At 46.8% G+C, this 21865-nt stretch overlaps 3 non-coding genes and 3 pseudogenes across 3 annotated transcripts; all 6 read right to left on the reverse strand.

The window, feature by feature from the left end:
- Positions 1–4225: 4225 nt before the first annotated feature.
- On the reverse strand, positions 4226–4344 carry LOC125984310 (5S ribosomal RNA; annotated as a pseudogene).
- Positions 4345–4763: 419 nt separating this feature from the next.
- Positions 4764–4882, reverse strand: LOC125984309 (5S ribosomal RNA; annotated as a pseudogene).
- A 484-nt stretch (positions 4883–5366) lies between these two features.
- Positions 5367–5485, reverse strand: LOC125984305 (5S ribosomal RNA; annotated as a pseudogene).
- A 1066-nt stretch (positions 5486–6551) lies between these two features.
- Positions 6552–6670, reverse strand: LOC125984302 (5S ribosomal RNA). Its single transcript, XR_007486924.1, has one exon. It is a non-coding gene; the product is annotated as a 5S ribosomal RNA (ribosomal RNA).
- Positions 6671–7737: 1067 nt separating this feature from the next.
- LOC125984290 (5S ribosomal RNA) lies at positions 7738–7856 on the reverse strand. Its single transcript, XR_007486913.1, has one exon. It is a non-coding gene; the product is annotated as a 5S ribosomal RNA (ribosomal RNA).
- A 10519-nt stretch (positions 7857–18375) lies between these two features.
- On the reverse strand, positions 18376–18494 carry LOC125984278 (5S ribosomal RNA). The gene has a single exon (XR_007486902.1). It is a non-coding gene; the product is annotated as a 5S ribosomal RNA (ribosomal RNA).
- Positions 18495–21865: the final 3371 nt, after the last annotated feature.

The following is a 21865-nucleotide window of genomic DNA, read 5'->3' on the forward strand; positions in this document are numbered from 1 at the left end:
TACAGCTGCCCAGAGAAGATTTAAGTGACACGCCACTTGACAAGGGGGAAAAGTGGTTTGTGGATGGATCATGTTCAAAGGATTCTAAAGGAAACAATCAAAGTGGTTATGCAATTGTGAAATTGCCAAACCAGATTGTTGAAGCAGAGAAGCTTCCATACACCAGGTCAGCACAGGCTGCTGAGCTGATTGCTCTAACAAGAGCTTGTCAATTAGCAGAAGATAAGGAAGTCACTGTATACACAGACAGTCAGTATGCGTTTTCTACTCTGTTCTATTTTGCGAAACAATGGGAGCGCAGGGGGATGACAACATCAACCGGTAAGCCGGTGCTCATGTTACCCATGCCTCCTTGTTAAAAGACTTGTTGCAGGCCATTCTTTTACCTGCTAAACTAGCTGTGTGTAAATGTGCTGCTCACACCACTGGCAGAGATGAAGTCTCAAATGGAAACAGATTAGCAGACAAAATTGCAAAAGAAGCAGCTGCAGGGAGACATGGTTGTGCAGAACATGGCTGTACACCTTGGAATAACGTTAAAAAACCACTGTGCTTGGCATCCTTCGAGCGCAGGCCTGGTTGAACGGGCAAATTTTACCATCAAAAGCAGGTTGAAAAAATGCATGGAAACAACAGGCAGACCTTGGCCGGAGTGCCTCGACTTAGTGAAGCTCTATATGAGAATTACTCCCACTTCAGAAGGACTAACACCTTTTGAAATCATACATGGGAGACCATATAGACTACCAGTGTTCCCTGCAGATTTGCAAAAAGCAGATGAAGAACAGACCTTGGCAGATTATCTAATCAGGACGCTCAAACTGAAAGATGTGTCAAATGCAAATTTACTGCCGCCTGATCTCTCCCCCTCACAGGTGGACAACCCTATCAATCCGGGAGACTGGGTCTACATCAAGGTCATCAAAAGAAAGAACTGGGCCAGCCCGCGGTGGGAGGGACCGTTCCAAGTTTTGCTTGCTACTCCCACGGCGGTAAAAATTCCTCAACGGCCCAGCTGGATTCACCTCAGCCACTGCAAGTTGCAGAGAGTGTTGGACCCCTAATTCGGAGAGGCAAGGGGATGACCCGGTGTCTCTGCCACCCTAGTAGCAACGGGGCTCCATATGCCAGATGGATCCTCTGCTGCGTTGTGGTTGGAGCGTGCTATAGTCTATTGACTCATCTGAACAGACCAAATGACAATGTTGCCCGTGGTAAACGATGGTCACATGATGAGAACTTTGAGGATTGGTCATGGGACCCCAGAAACCCATACGAAACCAACACTTGGTACCGGTATGTCAGGTTCACTGTGAGAGCTCACACACAGGAGGCGTGCTATGTGTGTTCGAAACTCCCCCCTTCCTCCACGCAAGTTCGCTTGGAGGCCAGAGCAATGAATGCCACTGAAGCAAAATGTATGGCATCCATGGGAGGAGTTGGATATCAGCACCGTGCTGTCACAGTCAAAGATGCCGACCCTTACCGCCCTGGACTTGCTGACGGTGCCTGTGATCAGCTATTCTGGACAAATCTCAATGTGACTGTTAGAGGACGAACAATACCACAAGTGGCCTACACAGAGAGACCAGCTGGAGTGAATTACACATGTTACATCCAAGGTAACAAGACCCACGTCTGCATTAACGACGACTGCTCTCCAGGAGGAAACTGGATGGGAGCTCTGGACATCACCGATGAGTGTCAAGATAAGAGAGCCATTTCAGGTGGTGAGGGCTCTCCAACCAACATGGCTACACCATCGAACGGAACATACTTCATACAGAATGGCTGGTGGCTTTGTGGTCACAAGGTTTATCCGCCAACTGGACAGGAGTGTGTGCACCAGTGTGGGTGACAGACCACACCTACAGGATACGACATCATCAGCTGACAGGAGCACACAACTCTTCTGGACGTCGACGCAGAGCAGTTGCGACCTTTGACCCTCATGACCCTATCTGGGGTGCGAACGTTCCAGAGGACCATAAAGTATGGTCCGTCGGAGACAAAGTTGTCCTTGCGCTCTTCCCTCAGATTGGGGTTGGGAAACTATCACTCTTCATCGAGACACTGAACTATCGTTTTCAATCCTTTGTGAATCTCTCACTGCAAGTAAACGATGGACAAAACAGAGAAATTCAGGCTATTAGACTGATGGTCTTGCAAAACAGGATGGTTCTGGACTTGTTGACGGCAGCACAAGGTGGTGTGTGCCACATCATTGGGACTTCCTGTTGCACATACATACCAGGAGAAAATGACACCCACATCAACGACGCCATGAATTCGCTGAAGAACTTACAGCAGGCCATGTCTAGAGACAAGGTCCCACATCAGTTTGATTTCTTTTCATGGCTATTCTCTGGCAACTGGTGGCAACTGCTGTTGAAATTGCTGTCTCCTGTGCTTGTTGTGCTGGTGGTGTTGTGCTTGTTTACGACCTGCGTTATCCCATGTTTGAAGTCTGCTGTGTCGAAGTTTGTGTCCTCTACTGTAGCCCAAGTGCATATACAACTTCTTAGAGATGACGGATGTGATGACGATAATGAAGCGTGGATTGCGTAGATGCTGTTCTGTTGAGAATGTTTTACAGAAACTTGATGATTTGACCATCGAAAATGCTTCGCAAGTGATGGATACAATGATGTACTGTTTCTGTGTTTTTCTTTTTATTTTTTTATTATTGTTAGCATTCTGGTCGCCTTAGGCAAAGGGACCGTGTAAGAATTTTCCTGCTAATAACATCTGGCCGGCAGGTTTTTCGCTTACACAATAAGTTTGATCTGGGGTATTAAGGTGATGCCTCATCTTCACTGGAAAGTATTGCTATCATTGTTTGTTGTTTTTATTTTTACTATTCTTCTTTCTTCATTATACATATATATGTGTTTTTTCTTACTTGTCTTTGTTGTTTGGGGTGGCATAATCATATGATAAAACAGGAGGGAGATGTTAGGGTTTTCAAGGTTATCTTTATCATTGGATTATGTTGGAATGTAGACTATAATGATTAACTAATCTTGTCTTGCTCTCACAACGTAGTGAAGTAAAGTGGTTGCTTCCTCTGCTTGAGTGACCAGCTGCAGAGGAAGCAATCAAAGTTGTTCTGTTTCCCACAACATCGTAAAACACCCCCTGCTCTGATCTTACCAGAGGCCGGGGGTTCACCAAACCAGTCCACTCTCACCCCCACTCTGTTCCTCCTAATAAATATGCCCTTGCAGGAAGGAGACTTGTCAGACTTCATTCTGGAGCGAGTGAACTCTCCACCTGCAGGTGTCTAAAAGAACTTGCTTGTCTCCCGTGTGGTTCTTGCAAAATAAGTTGGAGTGAGCAAATCTCTAACACAACCGATTAAACACATTTCAACTTTCAAATTTCATCTTTTGCCTACCTATTCCACAACCTCTCACTTACCAAAAATTCCATCCATCCATCCATTTTCTGAACCGCTTAGTCCCCACGGGGGTCGCGGGCGTGCTGGAGCCTATCCCAGCCGTCATCGGGCAGTAGGCGGGGGACACCCTGAACCGGTTGCCAGCCAATCGCAGCGCACACAGAGACAAACAACCATTCGCACGCGCACTCACACCTAGGGACAATTTGGAGTGATCAATCGGCCTACCAAGCATGTTTTTGGGATGTGGGAGGAAACCGGAGTGCCCAGAGAAAACCCACGCGGGCTCGGGGAGAACATGCAAACTCCGCACAGGGAGGGCTGGAGGTGGAATCGAACCCGCACCCTCCTAACTGTGAGGCGGACGTGCTACCCAGTGCGCCGCCGAGCCGCTGTTTACCAAAAATTCCAAATTTTCAAATTTTGAAATTCAACCCAATTCTCCATAATTTCATTTTTCTACTCTAATTTCTACATTTGTCAAGCGATTCAACCCATTCCAACTTTCGGACGAGATCGGGCGTTCTAAGGGTAGTATGGCCGTAAGCCATTGTTGGTCTCGAAATATTGCAATTTTACAAATAAAGACTGCTGCTTTGAGTTCGCAGGGAGCCAGCCTCTTTATTCACTGTACATAGTCTGCTCTCTAGCGGTTAAAGACGTGAACTACATTGCTATGGATGACGCCACACAATATAGGTTTGAAACTCGGGTTATAGTTTCAATGTCGGAGTTAAAACTCGGCTTGCAGTTTCCGAATGCCATACGTTGTAAAAATTGTCTTGTAAAAATTTGCTTTAACGATTGAAGTGGAAGACACAAAAAAACTTACAGCACCTGGTTTTCCCAAGCAGGAACCCATCCAAGTACTAACCAGGCCCGATCCTGCTTAGCTTCCGAGATCAGACGAGATTGGGCGTTCTCAGGGTAGTATGGCCGTAAGCCATTGTTAGTGTCGAAATATTGCAATTTATAGACACAATCGCCCCTGAAAAAAAGCCGGTGTTTCATGGAAACATGGCTTTAATGAAAAAGCAAAAGCTCTATCAAAGTAAATGTCATGAAAAGTGGAAAAACCCTACATGGAAGCGCAATGTGCTGTTTTTGGGTTATTTTACAAATAAAGACTGCTGCTTTGAGTTCGCAGGGAGCCAGCCTCTTTAGTCACTGTACATAGTCTGCTCTCTAGCGGTTAAAGACGTGAACTACAATGCTATGGATGACACCACAAAATATAGGTCTGAAACTCGGGTTATAGTTTCAATGTCGGAGTTAAAACTCGGCTTGCAGTTTCCGAATGCCATACGTTATAAAAATTGTGTTGTAAAAATTTGCTTTAACGATTGAAGTGGAAGAAAAAAAAAACTTACAGCACCTGGTATTCCCAAGCGGAATCCCATCCAAGTACTAGCCAGGACCGACCCTGCTTAGCATCCGAGATCAGACAAGATCGGGCGTTCTCAGGGTAGTATGGCCGTAAGCCATTACTAGTCTTGAACAATTGCAATTTATAGACACAATTGGCCCTGAAAACCAAGACGGCGTTTCATGGAAACATGGCTTTAATTAAAAGTTACTGACAGCTTTTTATGTGGTAGCACGAATTTGCCATTGCGACCTGCATTTTGCTGTATCAAAGTAAATGTCATGAAAAGTGGGAAAACCCTACATGGAAGCGCAATGTGCTGTTTTGGGTTCTTTTACAAATAAAGACTGCTGCTTTGAGTTCGCATGGAGCCAGCCTCATTATTCACTGTACATAGTCTCTAACTCTAACTCTTTAACTCTAGCGGTTAAAGACGTGAACTACAATGCTATGAATGACACCACACAATATAGGTTTGAAACTCGGGTTATAGTTTCAATGTCGGAGTTAAAACTCGGCTTGCAGTTTCCGAATGCCATAATTTGTAAAAATTGTGTTGTAAAAATTTGCTTTAACGATTGAAGTGGAAGAAAAAAAAAAAGCTTGCAGCACCTGGTATTCCAAGGCGGCCTCCCATCCAAGTACTAACCAGGCCCGACCCTGATTAGCTTCCGAGATCGGACGAGAGCGGGCGTTCTCAGGGTAGTATGGCCGTAAGCCGTTGTTAGTGTCGAAATATTGCAATTTATAGACACAATAGCCCCTGAAAACCAAGACTGGGCGTTTCATGGAAACATGGCTTTAATGAAATGTTACTGGCAGCTTTTTATGTGGTAGCACGAATTTGCCATTGCGACCTGCATTTTGCTGTATCTAAGTAAATGTCATGAAAATCGGAAAAACCCTACATGGAAGCGTAATGTGCTGTTTTGGGTAATTTTGCAAATAAAGACTGCTGAATTGAGTTCGCATGGAGCCAGCCTCTCTTTATTCACTGTACATAGTCTGCTCTCTAGCGGTTAAAGACGTGAACTACAATGCTATGGATGACACCACACAATATAGGTTTGAAACGCGGGTTATAGTTTCCATGTCGGAGTTAAAACTCGGCTTGCAGTTTCCGAATGCTATACGCTGTAAAAATTGTGTTGTAAAAATTTGCTTTAACGATTGAAGTAAAAAAAAAAAATAATACAGCTTTCAGCATCTGCTATTCCCAGGCGGTCTCCCATCCAAGTACTAACCAGGCCCGACCCTTACTAGCTTCCGAGATCAGACGAGGCGGGCGTTCTCAGGGTAGTATGGCCGTAAGGCATTGTCGGCCTCGAAGTATTGCAATTTATAGACACAATCGCCCCTGAAAACCAAGCCGGCGTTTCATGGAAACATGGCTTTAATTAAAAGTTACTGACAGCTTTTTATGTGGTAGCACCAATTTGCCATTGCGACCTGCATTTTGCTGTATCAAAGTAAATGTCATGAAAAGTGGAAAAACCCTACATGGAAGCGCAATGTGCTGTTTTGGATTCTTTTACAAATAAAGACTGCTGCTTTGAGTTCGCAGGGAGCCAGCCTCTTTATTCACTGTACATAGTCTGCTCTCTAGCGGTTAAAGACGTGAACTACAATGCTATGAATGACACCACACAATATAGGTTTGAAACGCGGGTTATAGTTTCAATGTCGGAGTTAAAACTCGGCTTGCAGTTTCCGAATGCCATACGCTGTAAAAATTGTGTTGTAAAAATTTGCTTTAACGATTGAAGTGGAAGAAAAAAAAAAAAAAGCTTACAGCACCTGGTATTCCCAGGAGGTCTCCCATCCAAGTACTAACCAGGCGCGACCCTTATTAGCTTCCGAGATCGGACGAGATCGGGCGTACTCAGGGTAGTATGGCCGTAAGCCGTTGTTCGGGTCGAAATATTGCAATTTATAGACACAATTGCCCCTGAAAACCAAGACTGGGCGTTTCATGGAAACATGGCTTTAATGAAATGTTACTGGCAGCTTTTTATGTGGTAGCACGAATTTGCCATTGCGACCTGCATTTTGCTGTATCAAAGTAAATGTCATGAAAAGTGGAAAAACCCTACATGGAAGCGCAATGTGCTGTTTTGGGGTTCTTTTACAAATAAAGACTGCTGCTTTGAGTTCGCAGGCAGCCAGCCTCTTTAGTCACTGTACATAGTCTGCTCTCTAGCGGTTAAAGACGTGAACTACAATGCTATGGATGACGCCACACAAAATAGGTTTGAAACTCGGTTTATAGTTTCAATGTCGGAGTTAAAACTTGGCTTGCAGTTTCCGAATGCCATACGTTATAAAAATTGTGTTGTAAAAATTTGCTTTAACGATTGAAGTAAAAAAAAAATAAAAAAATAGAGCTTTCAGCACCTGCTATCCCCAGGCGGTCTCCCATCCAAGTACTAACCAGGCCCGACCCTTACAAGCTTCCGAGATCAGACGAGGCGGGCGTTCTCAGGGTAGTATGGCCGTAAGCCGTTGTCGGCCTCGAAGTATTGCAATTTATAGACACAATCGCCCCTGAAAACCAAGCCAGCGTTTCATGGAAACATGGCTTTAATTAAAAGTTACTGACAGCTTTTTATGTGGTAGCACCAATTTGCCATTGCGACCTGCATTTTGCTGTATCAAAGTAAATGTCATGAAAAGTGGAAAAACCCTACATGGAAGCGCAATGTGCTGTTTTGGATTATTTTACAAATAAAGACTGCTGCTTTGAGTTCGCAGGGAGCCAGCCTCTTTATTCACTGTACATAGTCTGCTCTCTAGCGGTTAAAGACGTGAACTACAATGCTATGAATGACACCACACAATATAGGTTTGAAACGCGGGTTATAGTTTCAATGTCGGAGTTAAAACTCGGCTTGCAGTTTCCGAATGCCATACGCTGTAAAAATTGTGTTGTAAAAATTTGCTTTAACGATTGAAGTGGAAGAAAAAAAAAAAAAGCTTACAGCACCTGGTATTCCCAGGAGGTCTCCCATCCAAGTACTAACCAGGCCCGACCCTTATTAGCTTCCGAGATCGGACGAGAGCGGGCGTACTCAGGGTAGTATGGCCGTAAGCCGTTTTTCGTGTCGAAATATTGCAATTTATAGACACAATTGCCCCTGAAAACCAAGACTGGGCGTTTCATGGAAACATGGCTTTAATGAAATGTTACTGGCAGCTTTTTATGTGGTAGCACGAATTTGCCATTGCGACCTGCATTTTGCTGTATCAAAGTAAATGTCATGAAAAGTGGAAAAACCCTACATGGAAGCGCAATGTGCTGTTTTGGGGTTCTTTTACAAATAAAGACTGCTGCTTTGAGTTCGCAGGCAGCCAGCCTCTTTAGTCACTGTACATAGTCTGCTCTCTAGCGGTTAAAGACGTGAACTACAATGCTATGGATGACACCACACAAAATAGGTTTGAAACTCGGGTTATAGTTTCAATGTCGGAGTTAAAACTTGGCTTGCAGTTTCCGAATGCCATACGTTATAAAAATTGTGTTGTAAAAATTTGCTTTAACGATTGAAGTGGAAGAAAAAAAAAAAAAAACGTACAGCACCTGGTATTCCCAAGCGGAATCCCATCTGTTAGAGATTCGCTCACTCCAACTGTTTTTGCAAGAACCACACGGAAGACAAGTAAGTCCTTTTAGACACCTGCAGGTGGAGAGTCCATTCATCGCTGTGCGTGCAGCGATGTTCGAATGGAGGTCTGAAATCTCCCAACTGCAAGGACATATTTATTAAGAGAAACAGAGTGGGGGGACCCCTCCGCGAGTCGTCACCTTATCGTGGTGGAGGGGTTTGCATGCCCCTATGATCCTAGGAGCCATGTTGTCGGGGGCTTCATGCCCCTGGTAGGGTCACCCATGGCAAACGGGTCCTAGGTGACGGGTCAGACAAAGCACGGCTCAGCCAAGCCCCTTATGATGAGTGATATAAATGGACTTAGTTTTCCCTCGCCCGGACGCGGGTCACCGGGGCCTCCCTCTGGAGCCAGGCCTGGAGGCGGGGCTCGAAGGCGAGCGTCTGGTGGCCGGGCCTTCGCCTATGCGGCCCGGCCGGGCATAGCCTGAAATGGAAACGTGGGTCCCCCTTCCCATGGGCTCACCACCTGTGGGAGGGGCCGAAGGGGTCGGGTGCAATGTGAGCTGGGCGGCAGCCAAAGGCGGGGACCTTGGCGGTCTGATCCCCGGCTGCAGAAGCTGGCTCTTGGGACATGGAATGTCACCTCTCTGGCTGGAAAGGAGCCCGAGCTGGTGTGCGAGGCAGAAAGATTCCGACTAGATATAGTCGGACTAGCCTCCACACACAGTTTGGGTTACGGTACAAGCCCTCTCGAGAGGGGCTGGACTCTCTTCCACTCTGGAGTTGCCCACGGTGAGAGGCGTCGAGCAGGTGTGGGTATACTTATTGCCCCCCGGCTGGGCGCCTGCACATTGGGGTTCACCCCGGTGAACGAGAGGGTAGCCTCCCTCCGCCTTCGGGTGGGGGGACGGGTCCTGACTGTTGTTTGTGTCTATGCACCAAACGGCAGCTCAGAGTACCCACCCTTCTTGGGGTCCCTGGAGGAAGTGCTGGAGAGCGCTCCTTCTGGGGACTCTATCGTTCTACTGGGTGACTTCAATGCTCACGTGGGCAATGACAGTGAGACCTGGAAGGGCGTGATTGGGAGGAACGGCCCCCCTGATCTGAACCCGAGCGGTGTTCTATTGTTGGAATTCTGTGCTCGACACGGATTTTCAATAATGAACACCATGTTCAAACATAAGGGTGTCCATGTGTGCACTTGGCATCAGGACACCCTAGGCCGCAGTTCGATGATCGACTTTGTAGTCGTGTCATCGGATTTGCGGCCGCATGTTTTGGACACTCGGGTGAAGAGAGGGGCGGCGCTGTCAACTGATCACCACCTGGTGGTGGGTTGGCTCCGATGGTGGGGGAAGATGCCGGTCCGACCTGGCAGACCCAAACGCTCTGTGAGGGTCTGCTGGGAACGTCTGGCAGAATCTCCTGTCAGGAAGAGCTTCAACTCCCACCTCCGGCAGAGCTTTTCCCACGTCCCGGGGGAGGCGGGGGACATTGAGTCTGAGTGAACCATGTTCCGCGCCTCCATTGTTGAGGCGGCCGACCGGAGCTGTGGCCGTAAGGTCGTTGGTGCCTGTCGTGGCGGTAATCCCCGAACCCGCTGGTGGACACCGGCGGTAAGGGATGCCGTCAAGCTGAAGAAGGAGTCCTATCGGGCCGTTTTGGCCTGCGGGACTCCGGAGGCAGCTGACGGGTACCGGATGGCCAAGCGGAACGCGGCTTCGGTGGTTGCTGAGGCAAAAACCCGGGCGTGGGAGGAGTTCGGTGAGGCCATGGAGAATGACTTTCGGACGGCTTCGAGGAAATTCTGGTCCACCATCCGGCGTCTCAGGAGGGGGAAGCAGTGCAACGTCAACACTGTTTACAGTGGGGATGGCATGCTGCTGACCTCGACTCGGGACGTCGTGAGTCGGTGGGGAGAATACTTCGAAGACCTCCTCAATTCCACCTACACGCCTTCCATTGAGGAAGCAGGGCCTGGAGACTCTGAGGCGGATTCTCCAATCTCTGGGGTCGAAGTCACTGAGGTAGTTAAAAAACTCCTCGGTGGCAAGGCCCCGGGGGTGGATGAGATCCGCCCAGAGTTCTTAAAGGCTCTGGATGTTGTGGGGCTGTCATGGCTGACACGCCTCTACAACGTTGCGTGGACATCGGGGACAGTGCCTCTGGATTGGCAGACTGGGGTGGTGGTTCCCCTCTTTAAGAAGGGGGACCGGAGGGTGTGTTCCAATTACAGGGGAATCACACTCCTCAGCCTCCCTGGTAAGGTCTATTCAGGGGTGCTGGAGAGGAGGGTCCGTCGGGAGGTCGAACCTCGGATTCAGGAGGAGCAGTGTGGCTTTCGTCCTGGCCGTGGAACAGTGGACCAGCTCTACACCCTCGGCAGGATCCTCGAGGGTGCATGGGAGTTCGCCCAACCAGTCCACATGTGTTTTGTGGACTTGGAGAAGGCGTTCGACCGTGTCCCTCGGGAGGTTCTGTGGAGGGTGCTTCGGGAGTACGGGGTGCCGAGCCAACTGATAAGGGCGGTTCGGTCCCTGTATCACTGATGCCAGAGTCTGGTCCGCATTTCCGGCAGTAAGTCGGATTCGTTCCCAGTGAGGGTTGGACTCCGCCAAGGCTACCCTTTGTCACCGATTCTGTTCATAATTTTTATGGACAGAATTTCTAGGCGCAGCCGAGGCGTTGAGGGGGTCCGGTTTGGGGACCTCAGCATCGCGTCTCTGCTTTTTGCAGATGACGTGGTGCTGTTGGCTTCTTCAGGCCGTGATCTCCAGCTCTCACTGGAACGGTTTCGCAGCCGAGTGTGAAGCGGTCGGGATGAGGGTCAGCACCTCCAAATCCGAGTCCATGGTCCTCGATCGGAAAAGGGTGGAATGCCCTCTCCGGATCGGGGATGAGATCCTGCCCCAAGTGGAGGAGTTCAAGTATCTTGGAGTCTTGTTCACGAGTGAGGGGAGGTTGGAGCGTGAGATCGAGAGGCGGATCGGTGCAGCGTCGGCAGTAATGCGGACCCTGTACCGGTCCGTTGTGGTGAAGAGAGAGCTGAGCCAAAAGGCAAAGCTCTCAATTTACCGGTCGATTTACGCTCCTACCCTCACCTATGGTCACGAGCTATGGGTCGTGACCGAAAGAACGAGATCTCGGATACAAGCGGCCGAAATGAGTTTTCTCCGCAGGATGTCCGGGCTCTTCCTTAGAGATAGGGTGAGAAGCTCGGTCATCCGGGAGAGACTCGGAGTAGAGTCGCTACTCCTCCACGTTGAGAGGAGCCAGATGAGGTGGCTCGGGCATCTTATCAGGATGCCTCCTGGACGCCTCCCTGGGGAGGTGTTCCGGGCATGTCCCACCGGTAGGAGACCCCAGGGACGACCCAGGACGCGCTGGAGAGACTATGTCTCTCAGCTGGCCTGGGAACGCCTTGGGATCCCCCGGGATGAGCTGGATGAAGTGGCTGGGGAGAGGGAAGTCTGGGAGTCCCTCCTAAAGCTGCTGCCCCCGCGACCCGACCCCGGATAAGCGGAAGAAGTTGGATGGATGGATGGATGAGAGTGGGGGGAAGAGCAGGCTGAATAGGAAGCCCTTGTGCTCTTCAAAACATATCAGGGGATGTTTTACGACCTTGTGGAGGATGGGACAAGGTAGGTTATTTATTACCGGTTGCATTCCAACATAATCATACGATAAGGATAATCCGAAAAACCCTAACATCTCCCTCCTGTTTTATCATATGATTATGGCACCCCAAACAACAAAGACAGGTAAAAATAAACATGTACATGTATAATGAAGAAAGAAGAATAGTAAAAATAAAAAAAAATAAAAAAACAAACAATGACAGCAACACCTTCCAGTGAAGATGAGGTATTACCTTAATATCCCAGATCAAACTTATTGTGTAAGCGAAAAACCTGCCGGCCAGATGTTATTAGCAGGAAAATTCTTACACGGTCCCTTTACCTTAGGCGACCAGAATGCTATCAATAAAAAAAGAAATAAAAAGAAAAACACAGAAACAGTACATCATTGTATCCATCACTTGCGAAGCATTTTCGATGGTCAAATCATCAAGTTTCTGTAAAACATGCTCAACAGGACAGCATCTATGCAATCCACGTCTCATTATCATTATCACATCTGTCACGTCTAAGAAGTTGTATATGTGCTTGTGTTTTCGTCAGCTGATGATGTTCTAGTCTGTAGGTGTGGTCTGTCACACACACTGGTGCACACACTCGTATCCAGTTGGCAGGCAGCATCGGACAACTCTTGTGACCACAAAACCACGATCCGTTCTGAACAGGCACGTGCACTCATAGGATGCAGGTGAGGCAGTGCTTCCGAAATTCTGGACGAAGTAGGTCCCGTCCGATGGTGCAGCCATGTTGGTAGTAGAGCCCTTACACCTTGAAAACGGCTCTCTCATCCTGGCACACAGCGGCAATGTCCAAAGCTCCCATCTAGTCTCCTCCTGGAGAGCAGTCATCGTTAACGCAGACGTGGGTCACGTAACCTTGGATGTAACATGTGTAATTCACTCCAGCTGGTCTCTCTGTGTAGGCCACTTGCGGTATTGTTCATCCTCTAACAGTCACATTGAGATTTGCCCAGAATAGCTGATCACAGGCACCATCTGCAAGTCCAGGGCGGTAAGGGTTGGCATCCTTGACTGTGACAGCACGGTGTTGATATCCAACTCCTGGATGCCGTGTCCCTGTAAAACAATGCTCTAGACTTTCTTGCTACGTTTCACACAATAATAATGATGAGTAAATCATCAGATACCTCTTGTGCATACACTCCAACAAACGTTAAGCAGATGTGAGATAACTTGCATGAAGTCTACTTAACCAAACATTGAGTAAATATGGGATAACTTAAAAACTGTCCCGGTCAACAACAATTCATAAATAGAAACTACAAGGTATAATAGATAAAGAACTTCTCTTTAGCTAGACAAAGAACAAAGGTGTTCTGTTCATAACTAGTGAGGGCCTCTCACAGATAAGACAAGGAAGGGAGTATAAGAACTCCCTCAAACCTGGCAGATGTGGTGGCCTTGAGCGAAGGTATGAGACCTCCGGTTCAGGCCGGCCAGCGCTTCTACAAAACTAATTATCCTGACATTTCCCCACTGTTTATCACATATTTGCTCAAATTCACACATCACCGTAAACAACCCCTTTTCTCGACTCTCAGTCATCGGATCACATTCATGAGGACAAATATGTTTACACCAAAGGATAAACGTTGCGATGTCATCATTCAGAATTCCATGGATCTGGGAAAAGTCTGGTAACACAGATGCAGGAATTTTGCCATCAACATCATCATGTTGCCGCCAGACATTAGGTATATCTGAGCAATCTCGTCCTCCATGGGCGATATTACTGTAGTGGCGAGACAATTAAACAGAGCACGAAGACACGGTATGCAACATCCATACAAGGTGAGCATAGCAGCAACACTGTAACTGATAGTAAAATTGAGGACACAATGGCGTTATACTTCCCAAAAGCATTCATCCACTTGTAGTGCTCTTTCATCCTCGTTTTGAGGGATTGCAGGCCTGCAATCCGTCAGGCTCCCATCAGGGGCGGTGTTGTTAGGGATGAAGGTGCAGCATTGTTCTCCAAACATTGCGCAGACGCCTCCTTTCTCAGACAACAACATATCATGAGCATTGTGGTTCTGGATCGACATTAGGGAAGGCGTGGCTAGCTGTTCATGCACTGCCTCGAGCCCCGCTTGTGTCCGTTTGCCCAATTTCTGCATGTTGTAATGGATGTAATTTATCCTGTCTACGTTCTTGTTCATCGTTCACCAGCAGCAAATGGAGGACTCCCATCCTGCTGCAATTTATAAATTAATTCTTATTAATCAGGAACTCCTCTAGGGACTCCAATTGCATCAATTTCGGTCAAATCATCGTCGCCTCTCAAATTTAAAGATATTTTGGTTTTTACCAGCTTTTTCCCCAGATCTTGGCATGTTGATGTATATACAATTTCGCTTGACTACATTCTCTGAAAGCAATGGCTTCTTTTTTCTTCTTTTTTCTCTCAATGGATATTATATTGACTGCTCTGTCACACACTTCACAATCCAGTAGACATGACAGATTTCACACAATCTTTGGCCAATGGCAACGGTACAACATAAATAATCGGTCGCAAATCCATGCATATGACATATTAAATTTTTTTCTGTCTTTGCAGCTTGTTTTGCCATAAGCAATCAATTGTTTATTTTTTCAGTTACTCTTATAGTTAGTTACCTGAAACAAATTATCCACATTCATTCTAGATATTCATCCCATTCTTTAACATCTACAGAGGTTATTGACAAAGTACACATATAAACATCATACTTTCATGGCAGTCCAGATCCGACACAGCAGATCATCCTGCAAAGGTCAAATTGATCTTTTAAATTGGAGCCATTCAGTGTTTTTGTTTTTGTTGAAACAAGCTCTACAAAAAAAAAATGTTTGTTTTGCTTTGAAAATGTTTTGAATATGAATCAAATCCATATGTTGTATAAAGCTGACTGACCTGCCCCACTGTCCCTCCTCTTAAGCCATGTGACACGCACCATGGATCAATATTGCTCACCATTTGCATAGGTTCTTTGGTGGGGTAGGTCATTTATAGATGCCATTCTCTAATCTTGCCCCTTTTTTCGTCCATAATTGAATTTCACTCTATGGACTTTGTCGCTGCACATCTTTAAAAATGTTTCAGTGATTTAATCTGCTTCTTGTGTGTATAAAATTTGAAGTGTCTTTTGCGCTGCAGCTTTGTGGTTCTGTCTGCAAGCTTGTTACCTCTTGACACCTTATCAGTCTCGTGTGTGTGTACTGCACACGTGCATATAGCTACTTTTCGTGGCAATTGGACTCTTTTGACAACTAGTTTAGCAAGTAAATGGATGGCCTCCCTATTCCCTATATGTATTACTACATATGATTTCATCATCATTTAATTTGACTTTCTCTCCAAAACGCTTCTTAATTTCTCAGTTCACACATCTTCTACATGTGTTACTGGTTCTCCAGTTTTTTCTGTAGTTAATTATCAATCTAAAAGCTACGTGTTTTCTTTTTAGCATTCAACCTGCTCAAAATCACTCTTTCATCAAAGTCGCTCTACTAATTTTCTATAGTAGTCGCCAACGACTTCAACCATTCAACCTTTCATTCAGGCAATCATTCATCAATGCTCATCATATGCATCTCACACAGTCTCCAAAAAGGAGTCTTCTTATCACATTGGTCCCATTTCATCCAAGCTCACCACACAACATTCATATATCATTTTCAACTCAAGTTTCCTGGTAGAACAATCCACCAATTAAAAAAACTTAACTAAAACAAACAACTGGCAAATTAATCTGAATTTTTTTTCTTTGTTTTTAAATTTGAAGAACTCAATCTCTCAGATTTAGCTTGCATTTAGAATTTTGCATAATCTTATAACACAACCAATCAATTATTCCTATTAAATGTAGCATTGCAAAATCTTAAATTCACAATTTAGCTTCTCCCAATTCCTGAAAGCATGTTCTGTTGTTTTGTTAACTCCGAATTTCTCATGAGGGCTTGACACTAACATGCACTAGTGTGGATTAGTTTCTGCTCGCAAACAGATTTCTATCTTTTTCTTTCATTTTTATCTGTCAAAATTGTTTCTGTTCTGCGGTGTAAATTGAATAGACAACAGTCTAGCAAATTTCTTTATACTAAAAGTTTAGCCAATCTTCATCAATTTAACACATACGCACACACATGCAGAGCTCTCGCGTGCGGAAGGTAGGTCCCAGCACCAATGATTCGTCACAGGCTGGCCATTTCCTGTGGTCGATCATGAGCTGGTCCCTCCCATGCACACGAGGACAGCACATTCTAATTTTATTTATTCATCTTCTAGAAGCAAGTTGTATTTCTTTACCGCTTGATTTGCATATTTTAACTTTAGTGTAACACAATTTGATCTCTAGTCATTTGTAATTTGCCACCTCAAAAATATTATTATTATTATTATTATTATTATTATTATTATTATTAAACTCCACTTGCCCCTCGCTTGAGCCGCAGCTTGAGCTGCGGCCTTGCACCTGCTCACAGGGGCCTTATTGTGCCCTGGTCTGACAAACACTTGTGACCTCATCAGTTTTCATCTTTCTAGCTTTTGTCTCTTGAATTCGTTCTCATCTCTTTGTGAAGATTTCAACCTCACTCTAGCACTTCTACCACTTCTTCCACATTTCAAATTTCCTTGTACTCCATACATTTTCTTCCACTTCAGCATGTATTGCATACAATTAAGAAATCTACTTGCCATGAACTTCTCATCTCAAAGAAGAGCAGAGCAAGAGATTTACCGTTCTTATTTCCCATCTTAATTTTAGTAGTTTAAGGTTTTACAATTTTTTTTTTTTCAAATTTTTTTTTTGTCTTTGAGGATCCTCAATGCAGGTTTAAATTGACCTTTCAACAGATTACTAGCCTGTTTTATTGCCGTGGATAAACGCTAGAACTGCTATTTAGTCAATTTATCCTACCAGTCACACACTCAATCACACAAACTCCAGCGCTTTTTTTTTTAGGCCTCATAGCTCGGACAAACCAAAGCCGTATCTCATAGCTCGGACAAACCAAAGCCGTATCTCATAGCTCGGACAAACCAAAGCCGTATCTCATAGCTCGGACAAACCAAAGCCGTATCTCATAGCTCGGATAAACCAAAGCCGTATCTCATAGCTCGGACAAACCAAAGCCGTATCTCATAGCTCGGATAAACCAAAGCCGTATCTCATAGCTCGGATAAACCAAAGACGTATCTCTCGTGCACCTGTGTTTTTTTTTTTTTTTACACGTTTCACAAACAACAACACAATCACACAACTTCAGGCCTTTAACTTACTTGTCCCCTAGTTCGTTGCACTGCCGGGTCCCGTCAATCCACCTCTGTCAGACGAAGGCAGACCTAAGATGCTGGCCCAGCGAAGAATTCTCTTCCCAGGACTTTCTTCTCCAGGTCCTCCTAATGGACGCTGGCTTGTCGACAATGCAGCACGTCCTTCTTCGTCAGACAGATAGCGGGTATGAGGGATCCCGGGTTTCGGCACCAAGATGTTAGAGATTCGCTCATTCCAACTTATTTTGCGAGAACCACACGGGAGACAAGTAAGTCCTTTTAGACACCTGCAGGTGGAGAGTCCATTCGTCGCTGTGCGTGCAGCGATGTTCGAATGGAGGTCTGAAATCTCCCAACTGCAAGGACATATTTATTAAGAGAAACAGAGTGGGGGGAAGAGCAGGCTGAAAAGGAAGCCCTTGTGCTCTTCAAAACATATCAGGGGATGTTTTACGACCTTGTGGAGGATGGGACAAGGTAGGTTATTTATTACCTGTTGCATTCCAACATAATCATACGACAAGGATAATCTGAAAAACCCTAACACCATCCAAGTACTAACCAGGCCCGACCCTGCTTACCTTCCGAGATCAGGCGTTCTCAGGGTAGTATGGCCGTAAGCCATTACTGGTCTCAAAATATTCATAGACACAATTGGCCCTGAAAACCAAAACGGCGTTTCATAAAAACATGGTTTTAATGAAAAGTTACTGACAGCTTTTTATGTGGTAGCACGAATTTGCCATTGCGACCTGCATTTTGCTGTATCAAAGTAAATGTCATGAAAATCGGAAAAACCCTACATGGAAGCGCAATGTGCTGTTTTGGGTTCTTTTACAAATAAAGACTGCTGAATTGAGTTCGCATGGAGCCAGCCTCTCTTTATTCACTGTACATAGTCTGCTCTCTAGCGGTTAAAGACGTCAACTACAATGCTATGGATGACACCACACAATATAGGTTTGAAACTCGGGTTATAGTTTAAATGTCATAGTTAAAACTCGGCTTGCAGTTTCCGAATGCCAAACATTGTAAAAATTGTGTTGTAAAAATTTGCTTTAACGATTGAAGTGGAAGAAAAAAAAAAGCTTACAGCACCTGGTATTCCCAGGCGGAATCCCATCCAAGTACGAACCAGGCCCGACCCTGCTTAGCTTCCGAGATCGGACGAGATCGGGCGTTCTCAGGGTAGTATGGCCGTAAGCCATTGTTTGTCTCGAAATATTGCAATTTATAGACACAATCGCCCCTGAAAACCAAGCCTGGGCGTTTCATGGAAACATGGCTTTAATAAAAAGTTACTGGCAGCTTTTTATGTGGTAGCACGAATTTACCATTGCGACCTGCATTTTGCTGTATCAAAGTAAATGTCATGAAAAGTAGAAAAACCCTACATGGAAGCGCAATGTGCTGTTTTGGGTTCTTTTACAAATAAAGACTGCTGCTTTGAGTTCGCATGGAGCCAGCCTCTTTATTCACTGTACATAGTCTGCTCTCTAGCGGTTAAAGACGTGAACTACAATGCTATGGATGACACCACACAATATAGGTTTGAAACTTGGGTTATAGTTTCAGACTTAAAACCCGGCTTGCAGTTTCCGAATGCCATACGTTGTGAAAATTGTGTTGTAAAAATTTGCTTCAACGATTGAAGTGGAAGACAAAAAAAAAGCTTACAGCACCTGGTATTCCCAGATTAGAGATTTGCTCACTCCAACTTATTTTGCAAGAACCACATGAGAGACAAGCAAGTCCTTTTAGACACCTGCAGGTGGAGAGCTCACACGTTGAAGGAGTGAAGTCTAAAACTCTCCCTCCTGCAAGGGCATATTTATTAAAAGAAACAGAGTGGGGGTAAGAGTAGGTTGAATAGGAAGCCCTTGTGCTCTAGTCAAAACATATCGGGGTGTTTTACGACCTTGTGTAGGATGGGACAGCTATTTTATTTATTACCGGTTGCATTCCAACATAATCATATGATAAGGATAATCTGAAAAACCCTGTCAGGCAGGGAACAAGGCGGAGGACTCGGATGCAGAGTCTTTCTTTTCACGGATTTATTCCAACAGAAAGATGACCAAAAGACAACTCAAAGCCCCTCTTGCGAGGGAAACACTCGGCAAAAAGTCCAAACAAAAAGCGTCGCACTCGGGCGAGACAACAAGGGCTATGGGGAACAAGGCACTAACAAAAGGCGTCGCTCTGTGGCGAGACAGAAAGGAGGAATCTTACTAGGAATTCGTACGGCAAGGAATCGGTGGTGGTCGGGACGAGGCAAGACACACTGGCACAAGACAAGGGGAAGACACGGACTAAATACACACAAAAGGGCTGGGACACAGGTGCTGAAAATTAGTGTCAACCACACAGGTGCACACAATCGGGATCAGGGAATACAAGATAACAGAAACAGAGGAAGGAACCACGAACTGAAACGGAAGGGATGACAAAATAAAACAGGAAGTGAAGTTACGACACAGACAAGACAGAAATCCGGAAAATAAACGTGACCGCATGACATAACCCCCCCCCTAGGGCCGGATCCCAGACGGCCCAGGAGCCTCAGGGTGAGCTGCATAAAAGTCCTCAAATAGCCCTGGGTCCAAAATAAAACTAGGCGGCACCCATTGCCGCTCCTCAGGCCCATAACCCTCCTAGTCCACCAGGTACTGCCAGCCCCGGCCCCTTCTGCGCACGTCCAATAGTTCCTTCACCGTGTAGGCAGTCCCACCTCCTACCGTCCGCGGAGGCGGCGCAGGATCTGGCACCAATGGACTGTCCACAGCCGGCTTGACGTGAAAGGTGGGGTGGAGTGCAAGGGACCTGGGCAAGCGGAGACGCACCGCGGCCGGGTTCACGACCTTGGCGATGGGGAATGGACCCACAAAGCGAGGTGCCAGCTTCCTGGAGTCCCCCCGGTTGGGAAGATCCTCGGCGGACAGCCAAACACGTTGACCCCGCCGGTACACGGGCGCCGGACGTCTTCTTCGGTCAGCCATCCGCTTGACACGGTCCCCCTGGCGGATCAGCGTGGCCCGCGCCGCCGACCAGATACGATGACATCGGCGCACCAAGGCGTGGGCCGAGGTCACCGTCACCTCCGGCTCACTGTCAGGGAAGACTGGGGGCTGGTAACCAAACACGCACATGAACGGCGACATACCTGTAGCCGTGGTGGGCAGGGAATTATGGGCATACTCCACCCAGGTGAGGTTGTTGCTCCACGAGGAGGGGTTTTGGGAAACAAGGCAGCGGAGGCCCGTCTCCAACTGCTGGTTGATGCGTTCCGTTTGACCGTTCGCCTCTGGATGATAGCCCGATGTGAGACTCACGGTTGACCCTATGAGCCTGCAAAATTCCTTCCAAAACCTGGATATGAATTGGGGACCCCTATCTGAAACAATGTCCTTTGGGAAACCATGAATCTTGAATATGTGGTCCATCATTACTGTTGCCGTTCGTTTAGCGGACGGCAACTTGGGCAGAGCGATAAAGTGAGCCATCTTCGAGAATCTGTCTACAACAGTGAGTATGGTTGTTCGCCCATTTGAAGCTGGTAGCCCTGTGACGAAGTCCATGGAGATCTCGGCCCACGGACGCGATGGAATGGGGAGGGGGTGCAGCAGGCCCATATGGGCGCCGTGGGAGTTCTTATTCCGGGCGTAGACGGGACACCCTGAGACGTATTCCCTGACGTCTGCCCCCATGGAGGGCCACCAGAATCGCTGCTGGACGACAAACAGGGTTATGCGCATGCCCGGATGACAGGAGAGTCTGGAGGTGTGAGCCCAATGGACAACTTGGGACCGTAATTGTTCGGGAACGAACAGTTTGTTCTCAGGGCATCCACTAGGGGGTGGTTCGTTGCCATTGGCCTGCTGCACCAGGCCTTCGATAGGCCAGGTCACTGCTCTGGAGGCAGAATGGGTTCGGGCTTCTTGACTTCCGGACCTGGACTGTAGACACGGGAGAGCGCGTCAGGCTTGGTGTTTTTGGATCCCGGTCTGTAAGACAGAGTAAAGTTAAATCGGTTGAAAAAGAGCGACCAGCGGGCTTGGCGAGAATTCAATCTCTTGGCCGTCTTAATGTATTCTAAGTTTTTATGGTCTGTCCAGACCAGAAAAGGCTGCTGTGCTTCCTCCAACCAATGTCTCCATTCCTCTAAAGCCAGTTTTACCACCAACAGTTCGCGATCTCCCACGTCGTAGTTCTGTTCGGCTGGCGTCAGCCGTCTGGACAGGAATGCGCACGGATGGAGCTTGTTGTCACTCTTGGCTCTCTGGGATAGAATGGCCCCTATCCCTTGGTTGGAGGCGTCAACCTCCACCACAAACTGTCGTGACGGGTCGGGAAGCGTGAGGATAGGAGCGGAGCTGAAGCGGTTCTTCAGCTCCTGGAAGGCCGCCTCCGCTTCTGCCGACCAGCAGAATGGAACCTTAGGGGACGTTAGAGCATGCAAGGGAGCCGCTGTAGCACTGAAGCCTCTGATGAACCGCCTATAAAAATTGGCAAAGCCCAGGAATTGCTGCACCTTTTTGCGGGAGTCAGGGGTAGGCCATTCAGTTACCGCGCTCAC

Source organism: Syngnathus scovelli, chromosome 16 (assembly GCF_024217435.2).
Source record: "Syngnathus scovelli strain Florida chromosome 16, RoL_Ssco_1.2, whole genome shotgun sequence".
Lineage (NCBI taxonomy): Eukaryota > Metazoa > Chordata > Actinopteri > Syngnathiformes > Syngnathidae > Syngnathus > Syngnathus scovelli.